Below are 27,943 nucleotides of genomic sequence, written 5' to 3'. Positions count from 1 at the left end.
GTTGCACCCTTTAGAGCTCAATGGGAAGCAAAATGCAGGTCTTGACTTTCTAGTGAATAAAGTATACAGTTGAGTAGCAAGTTATAACACATTTTATGCCTTATGAACTAGGTTGAACCATCTTCAGCTGTGCATACTTCACATTTATGTTTTTCAGAACATTTAAATGATTCTAATGAACACTTGAATATATTTTGTGGCTCATTAAGTGATATTAAATGAGATAGTTTTTTAAAGGATAAGAGTTGTTAGGCATAACATAATAATGACCTCTTTACCCAAATTGCTAAACTCATAAAAGCACATGGGTATAATTTTATTATTTCTAACTTTAAAAGGCAATAATTAAATTGCCTGTATTAATGTCACGTGCACAGTTCCTAAGAAGTGGTGCCTGGCCACAAGCACTGATATAAAAATATGGATAAAAATTAACTAGGCTATAATTATAAATGAAAAACTGTAATAAACCAATACAGAATCATAGATTTAGGGATCATTGACTGGTTCACACAACTTTGTTTGAATGTTGGGGAACATAAAATTTTAGTTGATTTTTCAGAAACCCTGAATACCTTGAATTTTAATATTAAAAGGAAATTCATGAAATTAGCAAAACATAACCTATTTCTTGGTGAGATCTAATTCTCACCAATCCAGAAACTCTGGTAGGCCAAATGCTGAGCAAGGTATGTTTTGTTTACATCAAACATGCTTATCTCATGAGAAAAATGATAGAAGGCCTGTGGAACTGCCTGGTGGGATTTCATCTCACTAGAATTATGGCTTTTGACAAAAGAAACTATATCGTTCACATAACGGAGAAAGAATTGAAAAACATGAGGACTTTTACTTCATCTCAGGACATAGATAAAGGGTCAGTTAGGAGTCATAGGGTTATTACATTTTTAGATAATTATGGCAAACAAATAACTGCAAGTCTAGTTTTTAAAAACTGAGGTAATCAAATAGAATTGTACAGTATAAAGTTATGACTACTAAAAAAAAGAAAATTTGGGGAGGTATAATCTCTTTATTATGTAAATTTCTAATAATTTTATCAGTAATTAAATTAGAAGAGATAGAGACATTATATACTTAACAAAATTGGGCTGTAAAAAATTAAATGACAAAATAATATAACTATTATGCAAACCATGTTACTTTGATTTCATTGTTATATGGACCAAACATTGCTTCAGTGGTTGATAATCAGACCTTAAAGAGGTAACTAGAATATGACAAGAAAAAGAAAGGTTGGGAAGGAAGAAATAACACTCTCTGTATGAAAAGGACGTGATTGCCTATTGCAAAAAAAATCAACAACCTCAAAAATCTGGACTAATAGGTTATTATACTAAAGTTACAAGATATGAGGTTAATATACCAAAGTCAATTGTTTTCCTACATATCAGCAACTAACAAACAACATTTGATATTAAAAACACAATATCACTTACGTTGGCACCCTAAAAATAAAATACTTTGGTATAAATCTAACTAAACATTGAAAAGATCCATATGATAAAAACTATAAAACCCTGATGAAAGTTATCAGAGAAGAGATAAATGAATATAGAGATATTCCATGTTCTTGAACAGGAAGACTCAATATTATCAAGATAGCTAGATAGATATAAAATTTAATATTATTTATCCATAAAAACCAAGGAAATCCTGCCACCTGTTACAACATAGGCTTTGAGGGCATTTGTCAAAGTGAAATAAGTAGGATAGAGAGAGAAAATTACTATATGACCTTGCATATATGTGGAGTCTAATAAAAGTAAACATATTTAAACAGAAATTTGAATGGTGGTTTCCAGGGGCTGGAGGATGGGGTATATTGAGAGATATTGGTCAAAAGGTACAAATTTCCAGTTGTAAAACAAATAAGTTCTGAGAATCTAATGTACAGCATTGTGACTATAGTTAATAATACTGTATTATATTCTTAAGCATTAAAAAGAGTAGATCTTAGTTGTTCTTACCACACACGCAAAAAGGAAATTATGTGAGGTGATGAATGTGCTAACAAAACTTATTGGGTATTCATTTCACAATATATACATGCATGCAATCATCACATTGTGCAGCTTAATATGTTGCACAATGCTCTGTGTAAATCATCTCTATATAAAGCAACAGTAGTCAAGACAATGTGCTATTGGTGAAAGAATAGACAAAATAGTTTGATAGATCAGCATAGAGAGCACAGAAATAGACTTACATAAATATTGTCAACTGTTCTTTGATAAAGGAGCAAAAAGAGAACAATGGAATTAAAATAGTATTTTCAACAATGATGATGGACCAACTAGACATACACATGTAAAAATAGTCTACAAACTATACGTTCATCACAAAATGTATCATAGACCGAAATAAAAAACACAGTTATAAAACTCCTAGGAAGAAACCTAGAGGAACTTGGGTATGGCAATAACTTCATAGACAGGCTATCATAGGCTCAATCCATGAAAACAAATAACTGAACTTAATTAAAATTAAAAACATCTGCTATGTTAAAGACACTGTCAAGAGAATGAAAGAACAAACCATAGACTGGGAGAAAATATTTACGTATGACACATTTGATAAAAGATTGTTATCCAAAATAAGTGAAGATGCTCTTAAAACTCAACAACAAAAGAAAACAATTAAAACTGGTCCAAAGACCGTAACAGATACCTCACCAAAGAGGCTATACAGATGACAAATAAGCATATGAAAAGATGATCTTCATCATATGTCATAACTGAAATGAAAATTAAAACAACAATAGTATATCACTATGTATCTATTATAATGGTCAAAATGTGGAGTATTGACATCAAATGTTGGGGAGGATGTGGAGCAATAGGAGCTCTCACTCATTGTTGATGGGAATGCATAATGCTTGGCCACTTTGAAGGACAGTTTAGTGGTCTCTTAAAACTAACATAATATTATTATATAATCCAGTAATCACGATCCTTGGTACTTATTTGAAGGAGTTGAAAAATTATGTCCACAGAACAGCCTGCACATAGATGTTAATAGCAGCTTTACTCATAATTATCAAAACTCAAAAGCAACCATACTCTCCTTCAGTGGGTGATGAATAAACTGTGATATATCTAGATGGCAAAATATTATTCAGCACTGAGAAGAAAGGAACAATTAAGTCAGGAAATAACATGGAGGAACTTTAAAATGTATATTACTAAGTGGGAAAAAAAAGCCAATTGGAACAGGCTCTATACTGTATAATTCCAACTACACGACAATTTGAAAAGGCAAAACTATGGAGACGATATAAAGATTGGTGGTTGCCAGTGACTGAAGGGTAGATGGGTGACTAGGTGGAGCACAGCAGATTTTTAGGGCAACCAACATTCTGTGCATGCTAGAAACAGTGGATAATGTCATACATTTGTCCAAACCCAAGGAGTGTGCAACACAAAGAGTAAAACCTCAGGAAAACTATGTATGGCTTTCGGGTAATTATGATGTGTCAGTGTTGGTTTATTAATTATAACCAATGTACCACTCTGATGAGGATATTGATAAAGGGGCAGGCTATGCGTGTGTGGGGGCAGGGAGTTATGGGAAATCTGTGCCCCTTCCTTTTAATTCTGCTGTAACATAAAACTGCTCCAAAAAAAAAAAAAAAAAAAGCTACTTAGTACACCAAACCGGTGGTTGTTTTTTCTGGCTCCAGAAAAGAGATGTAGGACTTACATACTTAGAGTAAAACTGTATACCATTATTCCAAGGGTGCCAAACACAGCTTTGTGATGTCTTATCCTTTTACATGTGTATCATATATGGTTTTCCTTCATCACCATTCTCTACATGCCCCACACCTACGATTATTTGGTATTTTTAGAACAAAACCTTTAAACCAATTGCATATCTTGGTCAAGTGTTAATTCAGTGTTAGGGACAACTTTTCTAAAGATTCCTGAATATGGCTATGTTATTTCTCTTAAGCCAGGTTCGCTGTTTCCGTAATCTTCTCAAGACGATGATGCCTTTACTCCTCCATCCCCACGATCTTGATTTGAACATGTAAGCCTTTCTAACTGTTATCCAGAGTCAGATCTGTGCTGTCTCCCCGGGCCTTCCTTGCTATATAGATCACACTAGCCCAGTGTCCAGTGAAATAATGTTTTGCCTCTACCTTTCCGTTTCTGAGCCACTGGGCAGCTAGCAATACTGTTGTGTAGTGGTTAGGAATAAAATCACTAGGATTGCTGAAATGTTACATTCTTTTTCTGGAAGCAATCTTAAGCAAATATTTTAAATCTTAAACTGTTAATTTTCTCATCTGTAAAAATGAAAAACAAAAGTGTAAAACTCATAGATTCACTGTGTTGAGTGAATTATATTTGAACCATGGGAAAAATTCAATAAATCCAGCTGTTCTTACCTCAGCTATCAGATTCATTTTGAGCTAAATTTTGAAATCAAGAAAGTACATGCAAGTTCACTTTACAAATTCTCATGTCCTTGGTGATGGCAAACATCTGTAATTTACTCAAAGCCTTCTCATACTCCTGGCTTAGAAACAGCAGCTCTTAAGGTACAAATCTGTAATTAATTAGTCCATTTGCTATCATTATCTGAAATTACACAGATAATTTATGATAATACCAAAAAATATAACATACAAATAAATCTCATGAAGGAAGTTCAAGACCTCAACACTAAAATTGATATGTTTGCTGAGAGAATTTAAATAAGATTTAAATAAATGAAGAGATATATGGGAGGCTCAATTTTGTTAATATGAGGAGTCTTCCCAATTTCAGATTCAGTGCAATAACAATTGTAATTCCAGCTGGAATTTTTAAAGAAATTAACAAATTTGGGGGATTTTCTTGAAAATTAATTCAGAAAGTAAAAGATCTAGAATTACCTAAGCATTATTTTGAAGAAAAAAGATGGAGAAATTTCTCTACCATACTTCAATATTTAATATAAAGCTTACAGTCTAGGACAGACAAGTTAATAATCAAAATACAGTGAGATAGGTAGATGAAGAAATATCTTTATTATATAAGTAACTTGCCCAATGACAAATAGTGAATAAGTGGTAGATGTGGAGTTTTGAATCCATGGCTATAAGACACCAAGACCCTTGTCACTACAAGGGTGCTTCCCAAGGCTGGTTGTCAAGTTGAGGACATAGGGTTAAAACAATGAAGTAAGAAAAACAATTGAAATAACACTTAAGGTAGCAAATTCGTGATCATTTAGGAAACAAGTATAATTGTGTTGAACAAATATTTATGTAGTATTTTTTAGAATAGACGTCTTCTTAATCCCTTCACCTTGTATGGTGACAAGTGAGGAGGTGAAATATCAGGGGGATCCCTTTGTAAATTACATGCTTGTCTAATGACTATGCTATACACTCAAAACTAATATAAAATAATATCAAATATCAACTGTAATTGAAAAAATATAAAAAAGTAATAGACTTTTCTGTTTCTAATAATGCTGGTTTTCTCCTAACAATAATATTTAAATATTTCAAAGACTACCAGTATCACCCGGCCGGGCGTGGTTCAGTGGTTGAGCGTCGACCTAGGATCCAGGCGGTTGGGGTTTGATTCCCAGTCAGGGCACATGCCTGGGTTGTGGGCTCGATCAATGACTCTCTCATCATTGATGTTTCCATCTCTCTCTCTCCCTCTCCTTTCCTCTCTCTGAAATCAATAAAAATATATTAAAAAATAAATAAATAATAATAATAAGACTACCAGTATATCACAAGAAATAAATTCATTTTTATATCTCCTAAGGATTACATCTTTGTATTATCAAAATTAGTCTCATCAGCAATATTGTATTTTTTGTTGTTTATATTTATTTCTAAACATACACTGTGACCTGTATGCTAGCAAGTCATAAAGATTTATTTCCAACATCTATTCTGATGACATTAAAAATAAAATATTTTAAGGTCCATAATTTAATTATATCCCATATACAAGTGCATTTTGAAAAATTAAGAATTTTTAAAACTCATAAGCCTCCTCAATGGCACAACTGTATTTATAAGTGATTCAACTAAGATACTACTAATAAGTCAAAAATATTTTGGGATCAAGAGAAAACTTAACAGAGTAAGAAAAAAACTTGGCAACAGCTAGCATGGATAGATATTTATAAAATCTTCTGACAGTCAGCCAGTGTTACAGCAAACATTTGTTTTGACACATAAAATTAGGAATGAAGCAAGAGCTTAGATCATATTTATAAAAGGTTATTATAGAATAAGCATAGACATTTTGTTGACTGTTGAGATTATTGATATATATTTGAAATTTAATAGAATAAATCAAGTAATCACACAACTCATTTATTTTTGCACTGTGCATAAATGTAAAAGGAAACAAATGCCAACATGCTTAGACATTGAAATTATGTTTAGTACTGACATTGTGCAATTATCTTTTTAGCTTATAAATTTTTAAAACAATAATATGTACATAGTACCTGCCCAAATTTTCTAAATGCCTAGGAATTATAGTTGCATGATTCTTGCACACAAGGTAATTGGTAAATATCAGCTCTAAAATAACAATGAACTTATTCTGAAGTTTTAAATTCTCCACTTTTACATGTAGTTACATGACATTAATATATTATTGTGATATAGATAATTAAGGTAAAATAAATATATTACTTATAAGTTGTTAACCAATTTCTCCCAGCAAATCCTATTTATTTTACTTTTTAAAAATTAAAATTATAAAAAATTTTCTTTAGTTCTAAGAAAAAAATATTTGATAGTATTATAAATACAGTTGATTTTTATTATTCTCAGTAGTTCTAGAAAGTAATCATGAACATTGAATTATGGAATACTGAATTGTTGCCCTGAGGAGGAATACAAGATTAAGCTCCTGTGAGTCTCTGGTTGCAACATTTTTATCAACCAACTAATGTCTAAAGTTATATTTTGTGTGTCTCTACTTTTAAGACACCATATTTAATACATATTGTTGATTCTTTAACACTCAAGTCATGGTCAATGACACTATAACTCATGACTGAATAAACTGTCATAAGACTGTCATAAGCCTTCTTATGCTTAAGAACACTAGACAGCACTTCATCTTGGAGATCATTTTAAGCCCTAAAATCAACAACAAAGAGCACGGAATTGTAAAACACACACACATACACACACACGCACACACACAAACACAAAAAAACCTTGGCATTAAATGTACCCTGTATCCTGTAAAGGACAATTGTTTGCAACATGAGAGCTCAAACAAGAAAACAGAGTATTGCTTTGTTCAGCCTCAGTTGGGAACATGCATGTTGATTAACACACATTTTTTGCTGCTCTGATTCTCCAAATGACTGGGAAAGCAGCCTCAAGTACTGATTTGGGGGTTCCAAATAAATATTGATGTGTAAGCAAATTTGCAAATATGAAATCTGCAAATAATGTGGATCAACAGTATAACAATGCGTCTGTATGACAGGTGCAGTTACCCTCTTCCCTTTTTTAAATTTTACTTTTTAAATGACAGTTTGCATTTAATATTACTTTCTATTAGTTTCAGAGAACAGACTAACAGTTGCCAAAGGGGAGAAGGTTGGGAGATTGAGTGAGAAAGATAATGGGATTAAGAACTACAAATTGGTAGTTACAGAATAGTCAAGGGGATGTAAAGTACAGCATAGAGAATATATAAAATATAGTCAATAATATTGTAATAACTATGAATGGTGCCAGATGGGCACTGGAAATGTCAGGGGCAACACTTCATAAAGTATATGATTGTCCTCTTTGCTTTTTGAAGAGTTTCTTTCAGGCTTGAGATGAATGACCACAAACAGATTTTAGTATTTTTCTTAGTTCCTCCTCCAAGGCCCTTCTTAATAGATATATCTGAAGTAAATATTTTTAGTCATTGTTTTCATTACATAGTAAGGTTACTAAATGCTGTGACAGGCTCACAGAATATTTTGACTTTTTGAATTATAGATTACTAATATTTTGATCAAAGGTTTTATTTGATTTTTATTAAAATATTGACATTAAATAAATGTATTAGACATAAATAGGTACAAGTATATATTAACAGAACCAATAATCACCTCATGTAACAGTGTAGAATTATAACCCACCCCACCATTCTTTTGACATTTTTTTCTGTAAATCTTGACTCATATGTAGCCTGTAGATAAGCAGAATGTTTGTATAAGAATCCTAGGAACTAACTTCAGAAGATACAGACTCCTACCTTCAGTCATCCCAGTTCTGGGAGATTTGCTGACCTTCAACCCTAGAACCAGGATGATGTAGAACCAGGGTGACAAAGTCCAAGATGATGAACACCAGACCATCAATTGACCAGTTTTGAGATCCTTATTAGAATGAACTTTGTGGGCCTGCAAATAGAGAAATTTTCCAAACCTTTCCCTTGATTTCTTTGTTCTGATTTTCCTCTCCTTCCTTATAAAAATCTCTTCCTGCACTGAGATGGGAAGAAGGGCTTTGGACAAGAGTCCCCCATCTTATCAGGTGGCCAACACTTGAATAAACCTCTTTCCTTTTTCACCAGGACTTGTCTAACATGTTTGGCTTTTGTGGCAGCATGCAGCTGAACCTATGTACTATGATACTTTTCTTCACTTATCAGGGCCAACTTAATTGACCAGAAATAGCTTTCAATTGATCAATCCTATGCTATGCCATTAGGTAAATATATGCATGTTTTTCTTTTAAAAATATTTATTTCCATTATATATAATGTATCATAATCTTATAATGCATTAATAAAATTGTACATACATACACTTGGGTTAAAGATCAACAATTTTATTTATTTTTATTTTTTAAATATATCTTTATTGATTTCAGAGAGAAGAAGGGAAAGGGAGAGAGAGAGATAGAAATATCAATGATGAGAGAATAGTCATTGACTGGCTGCCTCCTGCACACCCCCTATTGGGGTTCAAGCCCACAACCCTGGCATGTGCCCTCACAGGGAATCGAACTGCGATCTCCTGGATCATAGGTCGGATGCTCAACCACTGAGCCATGCCTGGCTGGGCAACAATTTTATATTCGAGTGAAGAAAACTAGAAGAATATGAAGAGTTTAAAAACTAAACTGTACACTTACTAGCAGCACAGATCTTGAAAATAATGCTTTGCTTTCTTTAAAGAGAAAATGAGATAAAGAACAAGATAATGTTTATGTAAACTTAAAATAAATGAACACAAAACACTGACATATATTCTCCAAAACATTTAACTATAAAGAAATATAAGGAGTATCTCAGAATTATTAACTGAGGAAGATGGATCAACAGTGAAGAAATGTTATGTGTTTCAGGAGTGTAATTAAATTAACATTTGATCATAAATTAAAAGTTGTAATAAATGTAAAAAACACAAGTATTGGGTAGATGAAAATTAAAATTATTTTAATAAGTAAAGATGATATAGGAAATTATGGCTTTAATATAGTAAAAGGGCTACCTAACACTTTACTCCCAAATTAGATTTAATTCCTTCATAGTCATTGGCAGTGAACGGGTTACCAATAAGATCAAGGAAGAACTCTAACAAAATGGAGTTGAGATAGAGATGGGAAGTTTCCTTAGGTTTCAGGGGGTATCCTGATAAGAGACTTAGAATAAGATTAGTTTCAGAACTGTCATATCATAGAGAGACCCATTTTAATTGGAAACAAACATGGGATTTTACTCTGTGAGATATAATTTTACAGAAAACTTTTATCTGTGAGGTAGTAACCTTTTGGCCTTCTTTCAAAATGGCACAATAAGGTCCTTAGTGAGCTTGTTAGCAAAGTCATATGTAAAATGTTAAATCTTAAAGTAGTTCTAAATTTGAGTAAGTTTGATAATTAAAGTTTTGAAGACGAAGGGAAAATGGTCACTGACCTTTTATTGATACACTTTATTACAAAGTTACACAAAAAAACAGAGCAACCCCCTAAAATGGACCATCTGAGAGCCAAACTACAAGAGGAGTCAGGGCCTTTCCACTAGCTGTACAAAAATCAAGAGCTTCTCAGTGGAAAACAAGCTTAAGTGAGTCTCAATTTAGAGAGAGAGGAAGAGAGAGAGACTTCAATTTGTTGTTCCACTTATTTATGCATTCATTGGTTGATTCTTGTATGTGCCCTGACCAGGGATTGAACTCATAACCTTGTCATAGCAGGACAGGGTTCTAACCAACTGAGCTGCCAGCCAGCACTTAAAACCTGTTTTTAAACAGAGATTTTCTTTAAAAAGAATGGGTGTTATTTTGTGAAATACTTTCAGGTGTCTAATCTGCATGTGTTAATGATTCAATGTTGAATTTGTAAATATTTTTCTCTCTTTCCCTTACACCAATGTGAACATTATTCACTTTTCACTTATTGCTGAGACAAGAACAGTAGCTGCATAAAGAACAGAAAAAGGTCTCTCAGGCCTCAGTGACTTTCCATGAACTAAGGACTGATGTCAGTGATTGTCACAGACAAGTGATATTCTCCATAAATCTCCTTTTCCTTAAAAAAGTGAATCAGTGTTTACTTATACTGCACAGCTTTGTTCAGGTTTTCTTTTGTACAAAATTTAATAGAGCAGTCACAGAAAATAGCAAGAACTGAGTATGAGTCAGAGAGAAATCTTCAAGTTTGTGGAGATAGTCTCATATAATTGTGCTTTTTTTCTCTCTCAGCTTGTTTTTAAAATGAGAAAAAACCTTAAAGATCAGATTTTGATACTAATTTCTATATTGTGTTTGTTGTGTATTGTGAATGTGTATGTGTAATACATTATATATAAAATTACAGACTCCACTTAATAATATCATGAGATTTAGATTTTGACTTAAGTTTAAAAGACATGGTGGTGCAATATACTTCCTACCATAATCAGGCCCAATTATGAGAATCTTACTAATTTCCCTTTTTCCTCTGCAACAGCCGTCATTTGCTTGGCTGCCCCTGTTTTCTGTTGCCAGGGTCAGGCACCTCGAGGCAGACAGCTGGGCCTCCTTGATGGAAGATTCCCACCCCTATAATTCACCTAGACCTCTCTAATTCACTCCCACCCATCATCTGCTAGTGGTACAGGTTTACAACTGCTCGAACATAGAACAAGATATATCTGTTTGCTTTGCCCTTTGGGTACACTAATCTTTTTTTCTGAGGCTGTGTACTTAATGGGGGAGAGGTTATTGTTTCCAGTCAGGGGGAGGGCATGAAGATGTAATGAGAATGTACTTAATTTATGGCCGCTGTTTCTATTTGCCTTATGTGTGTTGTGTCCTTTCCAGATATTTCCCAAAGGAACACTTAGTTCATCTAAAATATTTCATGTATAAATCCACACTTACGTGGTAACTTCACTGACACATGGTATAAACTCATTTCTTTCTATTTGCCAATTTGGCTTAATATGCCCTGGAAGGGAAAGTTCCCCTGATCAAATGGAAGAAACAGGAACTCTAATAGAAGGAATATAGGTCCCTTTTCTACTACAATTTCCTCATTCCCTCCAAATGAAAGCCATAAAACACTTGTAGTTTTATTTTTGCAAAATAATGGAGGGTAAGCTGTTGGATAGAAGAAGGAACTAGTTTAAAGCTTGCTGATGTCGGAGATTTTTAGTTCTTTATTCCAGGAGTTAAAAGCCTTTGGAAGAGCACAAGAAACCTGTGTCGGCATTTTACTGTGGTGGGGATCAAATGCCACTGATTCCTGCTCATTAGGGCTGCTTCTCCCGTACCTGGGAGGCTTACAGAAGTCTTTAGGAGAGCTCAGCGAGGATTAACTTCACAGGCAAGAACAATCAGAAAGAGATCTGTGTGGCTGGTCTTAATTTGTGAGAGAATGAGATCATTTAGTTATTATGCCCTGGGAACATTTTAAAAATTTAAATGTATTATAGTCATAAATACATATTAAATCCTTTAAAATCTGTGAGAGATGGGGTTAATACAATGGTACTCACACTATTTTTTCCCCAGTGAGAGAAAAGCTAATGTTGGTTATATTAAGGGTGAAAAAAAAGGAAGGAAAAAAAAAAAAAGATCATTACCTATTTGTCTTGGTTGGCTTCAGCAAATCAGAATAGACGCATGGTATACTTGGTGTGCGCAGGTGTGTTATCACCCATAATTTCAATCCAGAAAGTATTAAGCATCTATTATATTTCTGTTATGAACACATAATACGCTATAAATACACTTTATATGAGCTTTTAATGATTTGTCTTGATCTAACTGCCTTTTACTTTGAAAATGATTTTTAATGGTCTTAAAAACAAATTACTTCACTGTATAGTTGGAGGAAATGGGGCCTAGAAAATAGGAGGGCATGCTTTGAGTTATAGTTTCAATCAGCGTCTGCTCTTACATGGCCCAGACTTTACCCTCTCCAGGACACACTATAGTTTCTTTTAAAGCTAGTCACAGTTTGGAGAGTTAATGTGACCAAACATGTTTTTTAAGAACTTCATTGTGCTATGCCAATATTTGGTATTAATCTATATTTATAAATGACAAATCTCTTACTCAAAATAGTAAACTAAGTTTCTTCCTACTATATAGTTACTCATTGTTTTGTTTTCATGGGATTTTGTTCAGTCCAATAAATTAAAAATTATTTGTTTAGGACCTCTTATATACTAGATACTGTGCAAATTTTAGAGTAAGAAAAAACATAAGACACAGTGACTACAATCAAATAAATATTTCTATGACTTCACTTACAATATTGGGTAATGATCACATGTTTGCATATCTATTCTACCCTCTTCCCAACAACATTGTAATATTGAGAAATACAGATTATGTCTGTCAGTATTACTGACTGATAAAGGAAATATTTTCTTCAGACAATAACAGGTTCTAATTAGAATACCCTGATTCAGAATATTTGTAACGAGTTCAACTCACTATCAAGGTCTTCCAACCAGACAGTTTAGAAATTTTTTTTTACTTTTCTTCCTTTAATTAATATATAGAAATCTTTTTTCTTTTTGAATATAGCATAAATATTAAAAATGGTACTGATGCCTAACTCCACTTTCCCCCTCAACAATATTTCATTTAAGGAAGTTAAAAAAAAGGCCATTGCCAGAATTTGTTAGTTCCGAGGTTTTACCGAAGGCAAACTGATAGAACAGAATGAAAAGAAGGACAAGGTATGACCCGAGGCATGAGGACAGGTGAAGATCGCCCATCTCCTGCCTCATTCTGTTCTCAGCTGCCAAGGAGTTTTCCCATCCTTTCTCGTGCATTTTTCTACAATCCAGTGGCCACAGTCTAGAAAGGCCATTTCTACTCTGTCCTTTTTAAAGTGTATATAGCCTGTCTTTTAAGCTGAAAGATGATTTCAGCACAGGGATAGTTAATCTTTATAGATTTTGCTCAGCGTTACTATTGACTATAGTTGGATTTTGTTCAAGGTCCCCATTTGTAAACAAGATTAGGCTTGCTTTATGGCACAGCCAGCAATCACCCTCTGTGTGTCATGTGCAGTGTAAAGAATATATATTCTCTCAACATTGGATATTATATTCTATAGGTACCAATGAGGTTAATTTTATTATATTTGTTGCTCAGATCTTTTACATGCTTGATAATGTGTTATCTGCTTTTTCTATCAGTTATTGAGAGAGGTGGGTTAAATTTCCCCTGTGTATGTAAAAATGTCAATGTTTGTATTACATTTCTCAAACTATATGCTTACATGTGTACAGATGTGTCATTGTTACTCCATTTTTATCCTTATGTAAGGTCCTCTATATCTCTTGACCCATTTCTTTTTTAAAGTCTATTTTGTCTAATATTAATATAGATACACAAAATTGTGTGTGTTTGTAGAACACATCTCTTCCAATAGATCTGTTCTATACTTTCCATTGGAAAATTTCTGTGCCCTTATTTGTAAGATTTGTTTCTTGTAAGAAGGATATTGTTTTATTTACTTTTTGTGATAATATTTTTTTTATTTATAATTCAAGTATATTTTATACAGACACATTCATGTAGGAGGAATATATATCCAGAAAGAGTCAAAGCAATACTAGAAGGAATAAAGAGCCACAGAATTTATAGAAAGTTCAAGAAATATTGAATAAATATTATTCAATATTTAGCAGATAACATTTTTGTTTGTTCATCCTACCTGTTTTATGTACCTTTTATCTCCTTTCTTCTCTTCTTTTGGATCACTCAGATATATTTAATTATTCAATTTTTCTTTTTTTATGGTTTAAAAAGTATTCACTTAAAAAATTTTTCAGAGAGAAATAAAAACATTCCCTTACATTTTCTGTATCCTAATATCTATTAGAGTTTTTATTATTTCTCAAACAAAGCTAGAACTCTAGAACTGCTTAACTCTATTGTATACAACATAACTTTCATGTTATTTCCATGTATTTTAATTTTGTAAATGTTTTAAGCCCCACAATATAATATTTATTTGATATTTCTTGAACTTTCTATAAATTCTGTGGCTCTTTATTTTTTCTAGCATTGTTTTATCTCTTTCTGGATACATACTCCTCCTACTTGAATATTTCCTATTAACATTTCTTAGAGCAAGCATCCTGGGCAAAATTTCTTTTTTCTTTTTTTCTCAATCTGGATGTCTTCTTTCACCTTCACTTTTAATGGATATTTTTGCTAGGTTTAGAATTCAACATGAGCCTTTGTTTTCTTTCAGCTCATTAGAGATGTCATAATGTTGCCTTGGACTTCCTAGAGTCTGTAGAAATGTAGGCATTCAGACTTATCATCGCTTCTCTGAAAAAGATGCAACTTTTTTCTTCTTCACCTCTCATTGCTTTTGTTTACCCTTTTTTTTGTTCTTTAATAGTTCAATTATAAAATGTCTAGATGTGATTTTTGTTGAAGTTCTGCTTAAGATGCATTGAGATTTTTGAATCTGTGCCTGAAGTTTGCCCTATATTTTGAAAACTTTTATCAATATGACCTCAAATTTTACATCTTCCCCATTTCCTCTCTCTTTTTAGACTACAATTCCATACATTTAAAATTCTTTACTGTATTCAACATTTGTCATATATAGCTTATCCTTCTGTTTTGAAATCTATACTTCATTCTAGATAATATGTAATCAGCCATTTTCCATTCGACTCTATTTTGCTGTGTCCAATCAGCTGTTAAACCTATTTATCGACTTCTAAATTTGGGTTATGAGCTGTTCATATCTATAGTTTTGATTTGATATTTTCATATATTACAAATCTGCAAGACAGTTCTCCACTGTAAATACCAGTTTTCTTAAATATGTTAAACATGGCTACTTTTAAGCACATTTCTATTAACTCCAAAATCTGTCTCTGTTTTTTTCTTTTAACTTTTTTCTATTGGCATGCCTCATGATTTTCAAATGCATGCTGATATGTACAATAACATTTAAAATATATGTATAATGTTTAATTCTTCCAAATATGGAGAAATTTTATGGAACTTTACAGATACCACCTTCTCTAAAAGTTAAAGATTCATTTCATGCAATAATTATACATTGTTCATTGAACATTAATTGGTTTTCTACTCTATTTGGTAATTTGTTGGATAAATAAAAGCAGGAATATAAAAGGAGTTTTTTGTTTATTTGTGACTTTATTAGAAAACAGAATATGGTGCAGTGAAGTAAATGTTTAGTCAGTTATTTATCATGAAATATGCTAAGTAGTGATAAAGCAGTGCAAACAGCTATTAGGCAAGCATAAATGTGGGGAGTTTAGCCTACTGGGAAACTTGGATCATGGAGGGAATGTGCAGAAAAGGAATGGAAACTTTCTTGAGATTAAGATAATTTTAATATATCTTAAATATTTAAATATTAGTTAGCCAGTCAAATAGAGAGTGTGAAGATAGGTCGAATGGAAGACTCATTCAAAAAGCAGAAGTATCAGCTTGTATAAAAGGGAAAAACTGCATGGTGTATAGAAGGAGCTGCAAAAGTATAAAGTATATAGTGGTAAAGAAGGAGCTTGAGAGAGAACACTGACCAAAACATGAAAGACCTTGCCATCGTTTCTTGTTTTCTGGAACATGTGAATGCATTGGTGGGAAGCTATCGATAAGATTTAGACAATAAAGTGAAAGGATCAAGTCTATATATTAGAAAACTGTCTATAGAAGCAAGGTAGAAAATGAATTATCAGGGAACAATAGTGGAGGCAGGGATCCCTGTTAGGAAGCTGTTGAAGCAGCATGGCAAAATAGCATATTATATAAATATTTAGAACTTAAATAAGAAGTAAATAGTTGCAGAAAATTAGAAAGAAAATCGGCAGTGTGCTGAAGCTGGCTCATGACAGTTAAATGAGTGTGCATCCCTTCCCAACTATGTCCAGTTACATCACTTTGCTGGCTTGAAATCTGCCATAGTGGGTATTATCTATACAGATGCTTGGTGAGTGCCTGAAAACCAAGCTTTATTCTTTTTCCCAGAGAACCAGTTGTTAAACATTTACAATACACTACTGGGAAGAAAGGATTAGCAAAACATTTGGAAGCAAGCTATAAGAGTAAATGATTTAGTATATTTGGAAGCTGAAGCAATGAAAAAGGCAAGTTGTCTATCAGGCTTTTCACTTGGGAAAACAGATACATACCATTTCTATGAACTGAGATAAAACCTCAGAGTAAGATTTAGGGTGGGATTTTGAATTTCACATATAGGTGGGACAGTCAAGTAAAGATGTCCAGCAGGTAACAGGATTATGAAGTTGTTAATCATCAGTATGTGTATAGTTAAAATAATTTCATTAGAGGAGATTGTCCAAGAAGACTGTGCATGTCAGAATTTGAAAAGAAACTTCAAATGTTAATGAGTGAGATGAAGAGATAGAACTTATACGGAAATTGAAGACAGAAATGAGTGGAAAGATATACCAATTTCATGGATTCAAAAAAACTAATATTGTTGAAATATCCATACTGCCCAAAACAATTTATAAATTTAAAGCAATCCTTGTCAAAATACCAATGGGATTTTTACAGAAGTAGAATAAACAATCTTAGAATTTATATGGAACCACAAAAGACCCTGAATAGACAAAGTAATCTTAAGAAAGATGAACAAAGCTGGAGGTATCATGGCTCCTGATTTCAAACTATACTATAAAGCTATAATAACAAAAACAGTATGATATTGGCATGCACACGCGCGCACACACACACACACACACACACATAGATCTTTGAACAGACTAGAGAGCTCAGAAATAAACTCATGCTTATATGATCAATTACTCAGCCACAAGGTAGAAAAGAATATACAATAGGGAAAAGACAGTCTTTTCAATAAATAGTGTTGGGAAAACTGTACAGTTTTACATACAAAAAAGTAAAATTTGAAATTAAACCGCTTTCTTACACCATATTAAAAATGAACTCAAATAGATTAGATTTAAATTTAAGACCAAAAGCCATTAAACTCCTAGAAAAAAAGAAGCAGTAAAATATTTGGCATCACACACACACACACACACACACACGTATATATATATATATATATATATACACATATAATGATGTTTGGATCTGTCTCCTCAAGCAAGGGCAACAAAAGCAAATATAAGCAAATGAGCTACATCAAACTGAAAAGCTTTTTCAAAACAAAGGAAACCATCAACAAAATGAAAAGGCAACCTACAAAATGGGAGAAGATATTTGCAAATGACATGTATAATAAGGGGTTAATAACCAAAATATGTTGGAACTCATACAACTCAATATCAAAACAAAACAAAACAAAAACAATCTGATTTATAAAATGGGTGAGGTCCTGAACAGACATGTTTCCAAAGAAGACATACAGAAGGCCAACAGACACATGTAAAACATGCTCAGCATCCACTAAATGTCAGGAAAATGCACATCAGAACTGCAGCGAAATATCATCTCACATTTGTCAAAATGATAATCAGAAGACAACAAATAACAGGTATTGGTGACCACGTGCAAAAGTGAACCCTCATTGCACCCTTGGTTAGAATGTAAATTGGTGCAGCCACAATGAAATCAATATGGAGATTACTCAAAAAAATTAGAAAGATAACTAGTATATGACCTGGAGCCTCTATTTCTGGGTATTTACCTGAAGAATGTGAAAACACTCATTCATAAGATATATGTACCCCTATGTTCACTGCAGCATCATTTACAATAGCCAAAATATGGAAGCAGCTTAAGTGTCCATCGACAGGCGAATGGATAAAGAAGATGTGAAATATTACTCAGCCTTTAAAGAGATGAAATCTTGCCATTTGTGGCAATATAGGTTGACCTAGAGGGCATTCTGTCAAGTGAAATAGTCAGATAGAGAAAGACAAATGCCATTTGATTTCATTTATATGTGGAATCTATAAAGCAAAACAAATGAACAAACAAAACAAAACTGAAACAGACTCAAAGAAACAGAGAACAGACCGATGGTTACCAAAAGTAACGGGGGTGGGGGTCTGGCTGAAAAGGTAAATGGAATTAAGAGGTCTAAACTTCTAGTTATGAAATAAGTAAGTCATGGGAATGTAATGTATAGTATAGGAAATACAGTCAATAATACTGTAATAACTTCGTATGGTGACAGATGGTTCCTAGACGTGGTGATCATTTTATTACGTATTTAAAAGTCGAATCACTATGTTGCACACCTGAAACTAATACAATAGTGTATGTCAACTGTACTTCCATATGAAAAATAAGGCCTCTGAATGAGAATGTCAAAGAAATACACTCTGGTCATATAACATTAATAATGTTCCATATTTTTGCTCACAGCTTGTACCCAAGTTTTAACAATAAGACTTCTTCTTGGCCTTGAAAGTAAATCTCACCTGGTTTCAAATTTCTATTATTTGGGTTGCAATTTTTTCACTGCATGAAGAAGTTCTGATCTTTGCAATCTGCAGGTCCCAGAATTCCTACCATTCCCTATATTTATTCCCCAAGGATAAATATACCCTATTTCATTGAACTCTTCCAAATTGTACCTCTTCTTTAAGGTCTGATTCTAGTTTCATCTAATACTGCAAACTTTCTCCTATTTTTTTTAATGTCATCTACTCTATGATATCCCCCTCCGGCCCTTAGTCCTAATCATCTTTATCATTCCTTGAATACCTTGAATACTTCATATTTTTGTGACCTCTCTTGAATCACATATTACGCTTTCGTTGAATTCTCAGTTCAAATTTTAATGTGTTGCATGTCATCCCTTCAACTGGAATGTATGTTCTTTATGGGGTTATTTTACTTTGAATCAATCCAAAGGAGCTTGTGATAGGATCATAACTATAATAAAATTGAATACTTTTTGAATACTGATCATCTGTTGAATAGTGTATGGTTACTCTAACTACAAAATATATTTATGCTGCTAGTAAATCCTTTGAGAATGTTCAGACCCCCTAGTCACATAGATACTGCATTAAGGATTTTGAAATACTACATGTAAGAGCAGCTTGTATCTCAGTCAAATTCTCACCATGGCAACAGCAACTTATTTCACAAAGAATGAGACTGTTTTGTTGTAGGGAATGTAAAACTTGAAGTACAGAGTGTTTTGTTTTATTTTGTTTTTTAAAATGAAATTGCACATACATGCAAACAACAATGGTCTTATTTAAATAGAGAGCAAGTATGAAATATTTTAGGATTTATTTTGGAAACATATTTACCCAAAAAGATTACAGCTGTAATCTAACTTTATCTTGAAAATAGTACTTTCTATATTAATCCAAAGACTGAAGACATTTAGTTTATCCACTCAACAAAGTTGTTTAACCAGGGCTTTACCTGATTCATGGGATAAAATTAGAGGATAATTTTTGAGGGAGCTAAAAATTTAGCAACTTCAATAGGTATGTGTGTACCCAAAACTATTGCCCTACAGGAATAAACTCTTATGCCATGTTCAAGCACTTGAAAGATCATAGTTTAGGTTTTCTATGATAATATCTCATTACAATTATATATTTTATTACTTTACTATAGTTTTGTCATCATTAGCAATTTATCCACAACTTAAAATCTACATGCACAGGTGCCCCTAGAAATAATAACAATCTTCTCATATGCACAGCATACATGTTTGTGCTTTTATTTCTCTTTCCTGAGTTATAGTATTGCTCTACTTACCATCATTATTCTGGTGGCTTCTTTCCAAACTCTTATCCAGTTCCACTCAATTGAAGTCTATTTCTAAGGATCTCAGAGATTAGAAAGTGAAAGAGCTCTTAGTAGGAAAACATTCAATGTATGGCAATTTTTGCAGGAAGCATAGCATTTTGGATAAGAAATACTATTATTTGTATTGTGTGTTGAATAATGCCACCTGAGACTGAATGCACTTGTCTTCTTCAGTGCCATGAAATTGTATTTGAAAGTGTAAAAATGGTTTTGGTCCCATGATATCTGATGGCATTCTAAAGCCATGTCTAATGTTAGAATATTGTATATGCTTTTAAGTATTGAAGTATCTTATTAATGTATGAGTTTTGAACACCTTTCTCTAGAAAACAAGATTCCCATTTATAGTAAAACTAATATGTAGAAAATATTTTCTAGGTTTGGGTACAACAGAAGTCCATTGGTATTTTAAATACCAAGATGGTTTTGCTGTTGTTTTGGGTCAGTTTTGCTGCTGAATTAATGATTTATTTTTGAAAAAACAAAACAAATAAAGAAACAAAAAAACATGTTAAAAAGAGGATAGATTTATGTGCTTTAGTCATTCTAAAATGCAGTTTACTTGTGGCTGGGGAGAGAGGATTCAATTCGTTTTAATAAAATCTTATTGCTTCTTTGGTTCCATGTCCTTGCTTTAGATATTCTGGATACAAAATATAAACCAAAAATGGTCATATCTCCATAAACTGACTAGAAATATAGCAAAGAAACAAAGAATTATAACATAGTATGATGAGTGTTAGAGATATGTGTCAAGAGTAGTGGCACACTGGTTATGGAGATTTTAGTTCTGGGTGGAGGAGTGACAGAAAGGACATCTGGAAAGAAAAAGCAACATCTTAGCTAATTTTATGAGCAAAGTTTCTTAAGGGAAAAGCAATCTTTTTTTTTTTCTATATTAGAAATTAAAAATGTCTTTCTCAGCCCGGCCGGGGGTGGCTCAGCGGTTGAGCGTCGACCTAGGATCCAGGAGATCGGGGTTCGATTCCTGGTCAGGGCACATGCCCGGGTTGTGGACTCAATCAATGACTCTCTCATCATTGATGTTTCTGTCTCTCTCTCTCCCTCTCCCTTCCTCTCTCTGAAATCAATAAAGATATATTAAAAAATAAAAATAAAAAATCTCTTTCTCAGTAACTTCCACAGGACCATACAACTTTAATATAAAACAAGTCCTTACTCTAAAACCATTTCTGGTTCCTATTTATATTCCATAAAATGCTGAAAAAAATCCATGAAGATATTTTTCCAATGATCTTGATTCTAGTTAAAATGACTATATGGAGAAACAGCTCTAAGAAAGTCACTTCTATTTTGAGAGTTTGGGATTTAACTTCTGTCGTATCATCAATAAATCACTAAAGCACATAATACATTAAAAATACTAAAATAGGATCACCATTGAATTTTCTTTCACTCATTACTAAATCCAGCAAGTGTTACCTTGGAAATACACCTTCGGTCAGACCTATTTTTCCTTTCTTTCTCCTCTATCCTTGAATACCTGCTTCTGTATCTGAATGATGAAATAAAAACCATCAAAAAAAATAACTTGGGTCAATCCTCATCAGCACAACAACTCACCCCTCTGCCCTGTGCTTTCTCTTTCATTGTCATTGATATATGGTCTCTCTCTCTATTTGAGGCCAACCCATACCAAATGCTCTGGATCCCATCCATGCTTACTTACCCAGGAGCACTGTTACTGCATTTTTTTCCTGTCTTCCTGCATCTTCATTATTTATTTCTCTATTGGTGATTTTCATTAGCATACAAAATTACTGCTTTTTACTCCCATTTTAAAAATGTAATAATGAAAAATATCTTGTCACTTCATATAACTCATCAGTTACTGGTTATCTGCTCTGGTCAAAAAGAAGCTTCCTCAAAAGCGGAGTCTATATTTGATGTCTTCAACTTCACATCTATTATTACTCTTATAATTTGAGGTCTAATTGATATAAAATAAAGTGTTCATGTCCTAAGTATAGGGTTATGAGTTTGACAATTGACTACACCCATAGAACCACAATTACAACAAGATCTAGTACAATTCCATCTCCTTAGAGAGCTCTCTCAGGTTCCAATTAAGTCAATCTCCTATCTGGAGGCGAAAAATAATTAAGAAAGATGTAAGACATTATGCCATTATGCATAGGAGCACAGGGACAGTTCTTTTGTTGGCTATTGGCAGGTGGAAACAGGAATTAGATGCTGAAAAGCCCAGAGTGCCTAAGCCGAACATTAGACTAGTGTGTGTAAGAGAACTTGAAGAGTGAATGTCTGCAGTTACATTGTTGAGACAGAAAAATAAGAGCTACTCACACATAAGAAAATTACTGTTCTGAAGATGGATTTTTAAGTTCAAGCCAAAACAAAATACTGTGATTCTGGGTGAAAACCAGAAAGCTCAAATGAATGTGCTGTAGGTCAGTAGTAAATCTTGCAGGCAATGGTTCTTTGTCTTGCTGTTCTCATTAAAGGCCTAGGTTTTGTCTCCACAGGGGTTCTTTTACTTGCTGTAAAGGTGCACTTTCCTAAATTTTATTAAAGGCACTTAAATGCCATTTCTGGAGAAAAGACACAAGAATTTGCAAAAGGAGATTTTAATCAAAAGCAAACAACCTTGTTCTTCAATTAAAATTAGAATCTTTTCTCATTAAATTTTTCTTGCTGTAGGCATGCATGGATATTCATAAGTCATATGCAAAAATGTGCTTGTAGATGACAGTATGTTCTACTTACAAAGCAGAAAAAGATCATAAATCTCTTCCACAAATCAAAATTCAGATGTCTTCTCTCTGATTGATTTATTCGTGTAATCTGGAGTCCTTGGGCACATTTGAAATTACAGGAGCCATGTGATATAGCCAGGACAGCTGTTTTTAACCACAGCAGGTATACTTATATCTTTAAAACTGATGAGCTATGACGGAGAACTTGCCTTTCTGTTTTATGGGCTGTTATAGTCCATTCTAATGCCATTTGCCATTTTTTAAACTGCAAATGTTGGTTTTGCTTTGACCCTGATATGTCATATTTTAATATCTGGAGGTGGGTAAAGGTTAACATTTTTTGTGGACCAATTTAGTTTCTTATGTATTTAGGTAATATTTTTAAGACATAATATAAAGTTTCATGTATTAATTTCATTAAGATATTAATGAAAATGAATCATTCAAAACCATATGTACCAGATAATGGCAAATTTAATTCTGCAATGTGAGATGTAACAAAATTAAAAAGAGTTGAAGAGACACATAAAATTATGACAATAGACATAAATTAGTGAAATATAGAATAAAATACAGAGATTGTTATTATTTGATAAATAGTTAAAATCAGAAAACAACATATCACATATTTGATAAGATAAAAATAGACTGAGGAATTTCATGGATGTAATGTTTCAAATATTTATTACTGGCAAAAAAATAAATTAAAATAGTTTGATGCAAGAAGCTAGAAGAGAACAAAAAGTGTCCAAGAAAATAATGATAGAGAAACTTTTCAATAAATTGAAAAAAATATAAATTATATATCAACCAAAAACTGATTGTTAGAAATGAATAAAATAGTCATATAGTTCAGGGCTCAATAATTCTGAAGTAGTCATGGCATAAAGATCAATAGAATGGAATACAAAACCTTGAAATAAACCCACACATATATAGTCAATTTATTTTCAATGTAGGTGCAACATAATTCACTGGGAAAAAATATAGACTTTACAAAAAATGGTGCTTGAATAATTGAATACATCTATTCCCATTCAGAAAAAAAATCTAAATCAGAAAAAAATAAAGCCTTAACATGCACCACTTAGAAAAATTGACTCCAAATTGATCTAAATTTTAAAGTATAAGCTTTATTTAAAATCCATGGCAATACATTTGAATGCCTTGATAATATGCAAAAATATAGTCATTTTCAAAATCAATTTAAGAAGATTGAAAAATGGTTGAACAATGAAAACCCTGGGAGACAATGAGAAAAGGGAAGTTAACCATGAGCCCTGTGGCATGGCACACCACAGGGCTTTTTGCGTCACGTAATCGGAAGCAGGATAACTATGTGTATGAGTCAGCCATGGACCTTGGCTTTGCAGACTGTTTCTGCCTCCTCTCCTGTCTGGGTGTCAGCCAGATTCTGCTCTGCTTGTTTCTGTGGCCTGGAACCATGGCTTCTCTGTAGGCGATTTATTTATAACATCAGGCTGCATGAAGATAGTGCATGCCCTTTAGATAATTACCGTCCCTGATATAACAGCATGGGGTAACAGGCCCACCCTTAAACCAGAGCCCGCCTGCAAATAGAGCCATGATTTCTATGCTCTTCCCAGTGTATGCTGTTTGTGGATTATATTCAGGGGAAGTGGGTTCTTTCATCAGAAGAATAATAGAACCACCATAACAATCACGCCACTGATGCAAGTAACTTTTATAGGTCATTTCTTTAAAATAACCAAGGGCCCAGCAAAGCCTGGCCGGGCGTGGCTCAGCGGTTGAGCGCCCACCTAGGGTCCAGGAGATAGAGGTTCGATTCCAGGTCAGGGCACAAGCCGGGCTTCGGCTGAATCCCCAGGTGGGGGCCTGCAGGAGGCAGCTGATCATCATTGATGTTTCTCTCCCTCTCCCTTCCTCTCTCTGAAATCAATAAAGACATATTTAAAAATAAAATAAAATAACCAAGGAATTTGTCTTTCCTTTTGGCTTCCTAGTAAATGAAACTTTTGTGTACATTATGTATCTTAGAGGAAAATAAAGTATGCATTTCAATAACCCCCCCAAAAAAGAAGAAAAAAAGTCAGAAGCATTTTCCTCATCTGTTCTTGATTCAAGGGTTAAACGTGAAATAGGCTCCACCAATCAGATCTTCACACCAGACATGCTGAGTTGTTTACTGTTAGTTGTTCCTGGACATAGGACGAGAGCCCTCTGGTGGCCATTTCAGTTTTAAGACTATAGAGTCCTAGAGACAAGAGAAAAAGGGGCTCTCATCCAGGGCTACAAGTGTAGCTGGTGGTAAAAGACACAAGGACCCAGTATTTGCAGGTAGTGGCAGAGATTTCTTAACTGAAACAAGTCTGCTGTATAATTTTGAAAATTGTTCTGACTTTCAATCAAAAACCTTATTTCTCTAGTTCTTCCAGAGATTAGTGAACTCCCCAACGATTTTTATTAATTACCTTTTATGGTAAAATATTTAAAAATTTACTATATAATCGCAACTATATAATTTCATTGGTATTGGACATATCTTCTTTAGATTAGTTCAACTTTTTCAGAGTTTATATATGTATTAAAATTCATAAATCCTAGACAAATACATATATGTATGTATGTGTATAAATGTGTATTATATGTTTACATACAAACATACATACATCTATAAACACATGTTCATACAGGTATGACCAATCACAATAATAGAGATGTTACATTTCCACTTAATACTAGTAAATGGATCACACTAATTAATAAATAATGAACATGTTTTAGCCAAGTAGAATTTATTCCACAAATACACTGACTATAATGAAAATTATATTAATATATTTCAACATATTCATAGTTAGAAGATAAAGAACACCATAGAGAGTGCTAGAAAGTCAGAAATAACTTAAAACAAGAATGGTAAGGGAAATACAATCTTTTGTCATTTCAAACTTCATTCAGACTAAATTTAGACATTAGGCATGGCAGCCAGATTCAGCCAGACTCAGAAGCATTTAGACTTCTTTTCCCTTTCAACAGCTTAAAATAAAATAAACCCCACCCAGGAACCTTCAGAGTCAGCAAAAAACCTTAACTTTTATAATGGATTTTGAGCAGAAGACAAGAAAATATATAAAACAGAAACAAACAAAAAGTACTTGTCTACACAAACAAAACAAATTGCAGAACAATATTAAAAATAATTGCATGGCATGAAATTCATAAGCAATACGATTATAAAAATAGTCTAGACTACTAAAACCCTAGGTGTTGGTTAGTATAATATGAAAGCAGTTTCACAATATAGGACTCACATAGAGTAGGTCATCTCTTCTCAAAATTAAAGAAAATAACACCTGCATGAAAATCAATAGCAACAAAGAAGAGTCTGTTAATAAGACAAATTAAATAATCACTGTCTTCAAAAGATAGAATAATAGAACATCATAAAAGGCACTCTTAAAATAATTGAAGTAAAAAACAATAGGTGCCAAAATAAAAAGAAGACAGTTTAATATAAGATAAAGGCAAATTTTAAAAGATCCAAATAGGACTTCTCACAATGAAAAAAAAAGAAAGGTGCTGAATTAAAATATTTAATGAATGGGGTAAGAAATATACTGAACCCAAAATCAAGTAAGTGATGTGGAAAACAGATATGGGAATGCTTCAGTACATGTTGCACACAGACATATTATGAAAAAATTGCTTAAGAGACACGGGAAGTAGTACAAGAATTTCCAAAATAATTCTGATAAGAGTTAAAGAATGAAAGAATAAATGGAATAATAATATTCCAAGCAAGAATTACTGAAAAAATTTCCAGAAATGAATAAAAAGTTGAATTTTCAGGTTCAGGAAGCATTACAAATCCATAGTGGGATCGAAACAAATAAACACAGACAGATATCATGGAGAAAGTGCACATTCCAGAACAAACAAATGTCATTTATATTTATGTATTTATAGCCCCATATATAAAACCATGTAATGGGACCTTCTTGATGGGATTAGTGCAGTTATGAGAAGGGCCATCAGGAAGCTTGCATCTTCTCTCTCTCTCTGCCATGTGAGGATTCAGGAAGAAGAGGGCCCTTTACAAGCCAGGAATTGGGCTCTCAGCAGACAGTGGGTCTGCTGGGACCTTGCTCTTGGCCTCCTCAGTCCCCAGACTGCGAGGAATAAATGTTTGTTGAGTAAAACCACCCAGTCCATGGTAATTTGCTACAGATGCCTGGACTAACCATGTTCATATATAGTCTAAAAAGAATAAATGTTAAATTCACAATATACTACCAATCAGTAAGAATAAATGAACAAAGTCATGAGACTTATAAAGAAAAATGACTCTTGCTATTGACATCTACACTCACCTCAGTTATCATTCAAGAACAAAAATAAAATATTCTCCAACATTAACTGACTTTAGAACTGTCATTAAAAGAATTATTTAAAATGCTTTATTGAGAAGGAAGACAAACTCAGAAGAAAAGAATGGGACTCATGATATGTGTTGGAAAAAGAAATAAAAAAAATGGATAAATTTAATTGTTAGTATTTTCTAGGAACCAATACCAACCCTGAATCTGTAACACCTAATCCTATAGCATCAAAGTCTATATAAAATTGACAGAATTAGAAGGAAAAGTTGATGAATCTATAACTATATTTGACAAATGATTAAAAAGTCACCTAGAGACTAATAGATCAAACATTCTATTTTTTTAAAAATACATAAGATTTAAATAATAAACTATTTTAATCCAGTGGTCAGATAGAGAAATCCAAGCACAATGCATTGCGGTTATGAATATTGACTCTGGAATGTCCTCTTGGGGTCCAAAATGAAGCTCTGTCAATTACTGGGTAGCTGACCTGGTTACCACAATTTTCTCATCTGTAAAATAGTAACAATAACAATATCTTCTTCATAGGATTATTGGGGAATTAAATGCATTATTATAATTAAATATGTTAACACATTCGTTGTTTTAAACATAGATTTTGAT

This window comes from Miniopterus natalensis, chromosome 9, assembly GCF_054644295.1.
Source record: "Miniopterus natalensis isolate mMinNat1 chromosome 9, mMinNat1.hap1, whole genome shotgun sequence".
NCBI lineage: Eukaryota > Metazoa > Chordata > Mammalia > Chiroptera > Miniopteridae > Miniopterus > Miniopterus natalensis.
This window is presented reverse-complemented; position numbering follows the sequence as displayed.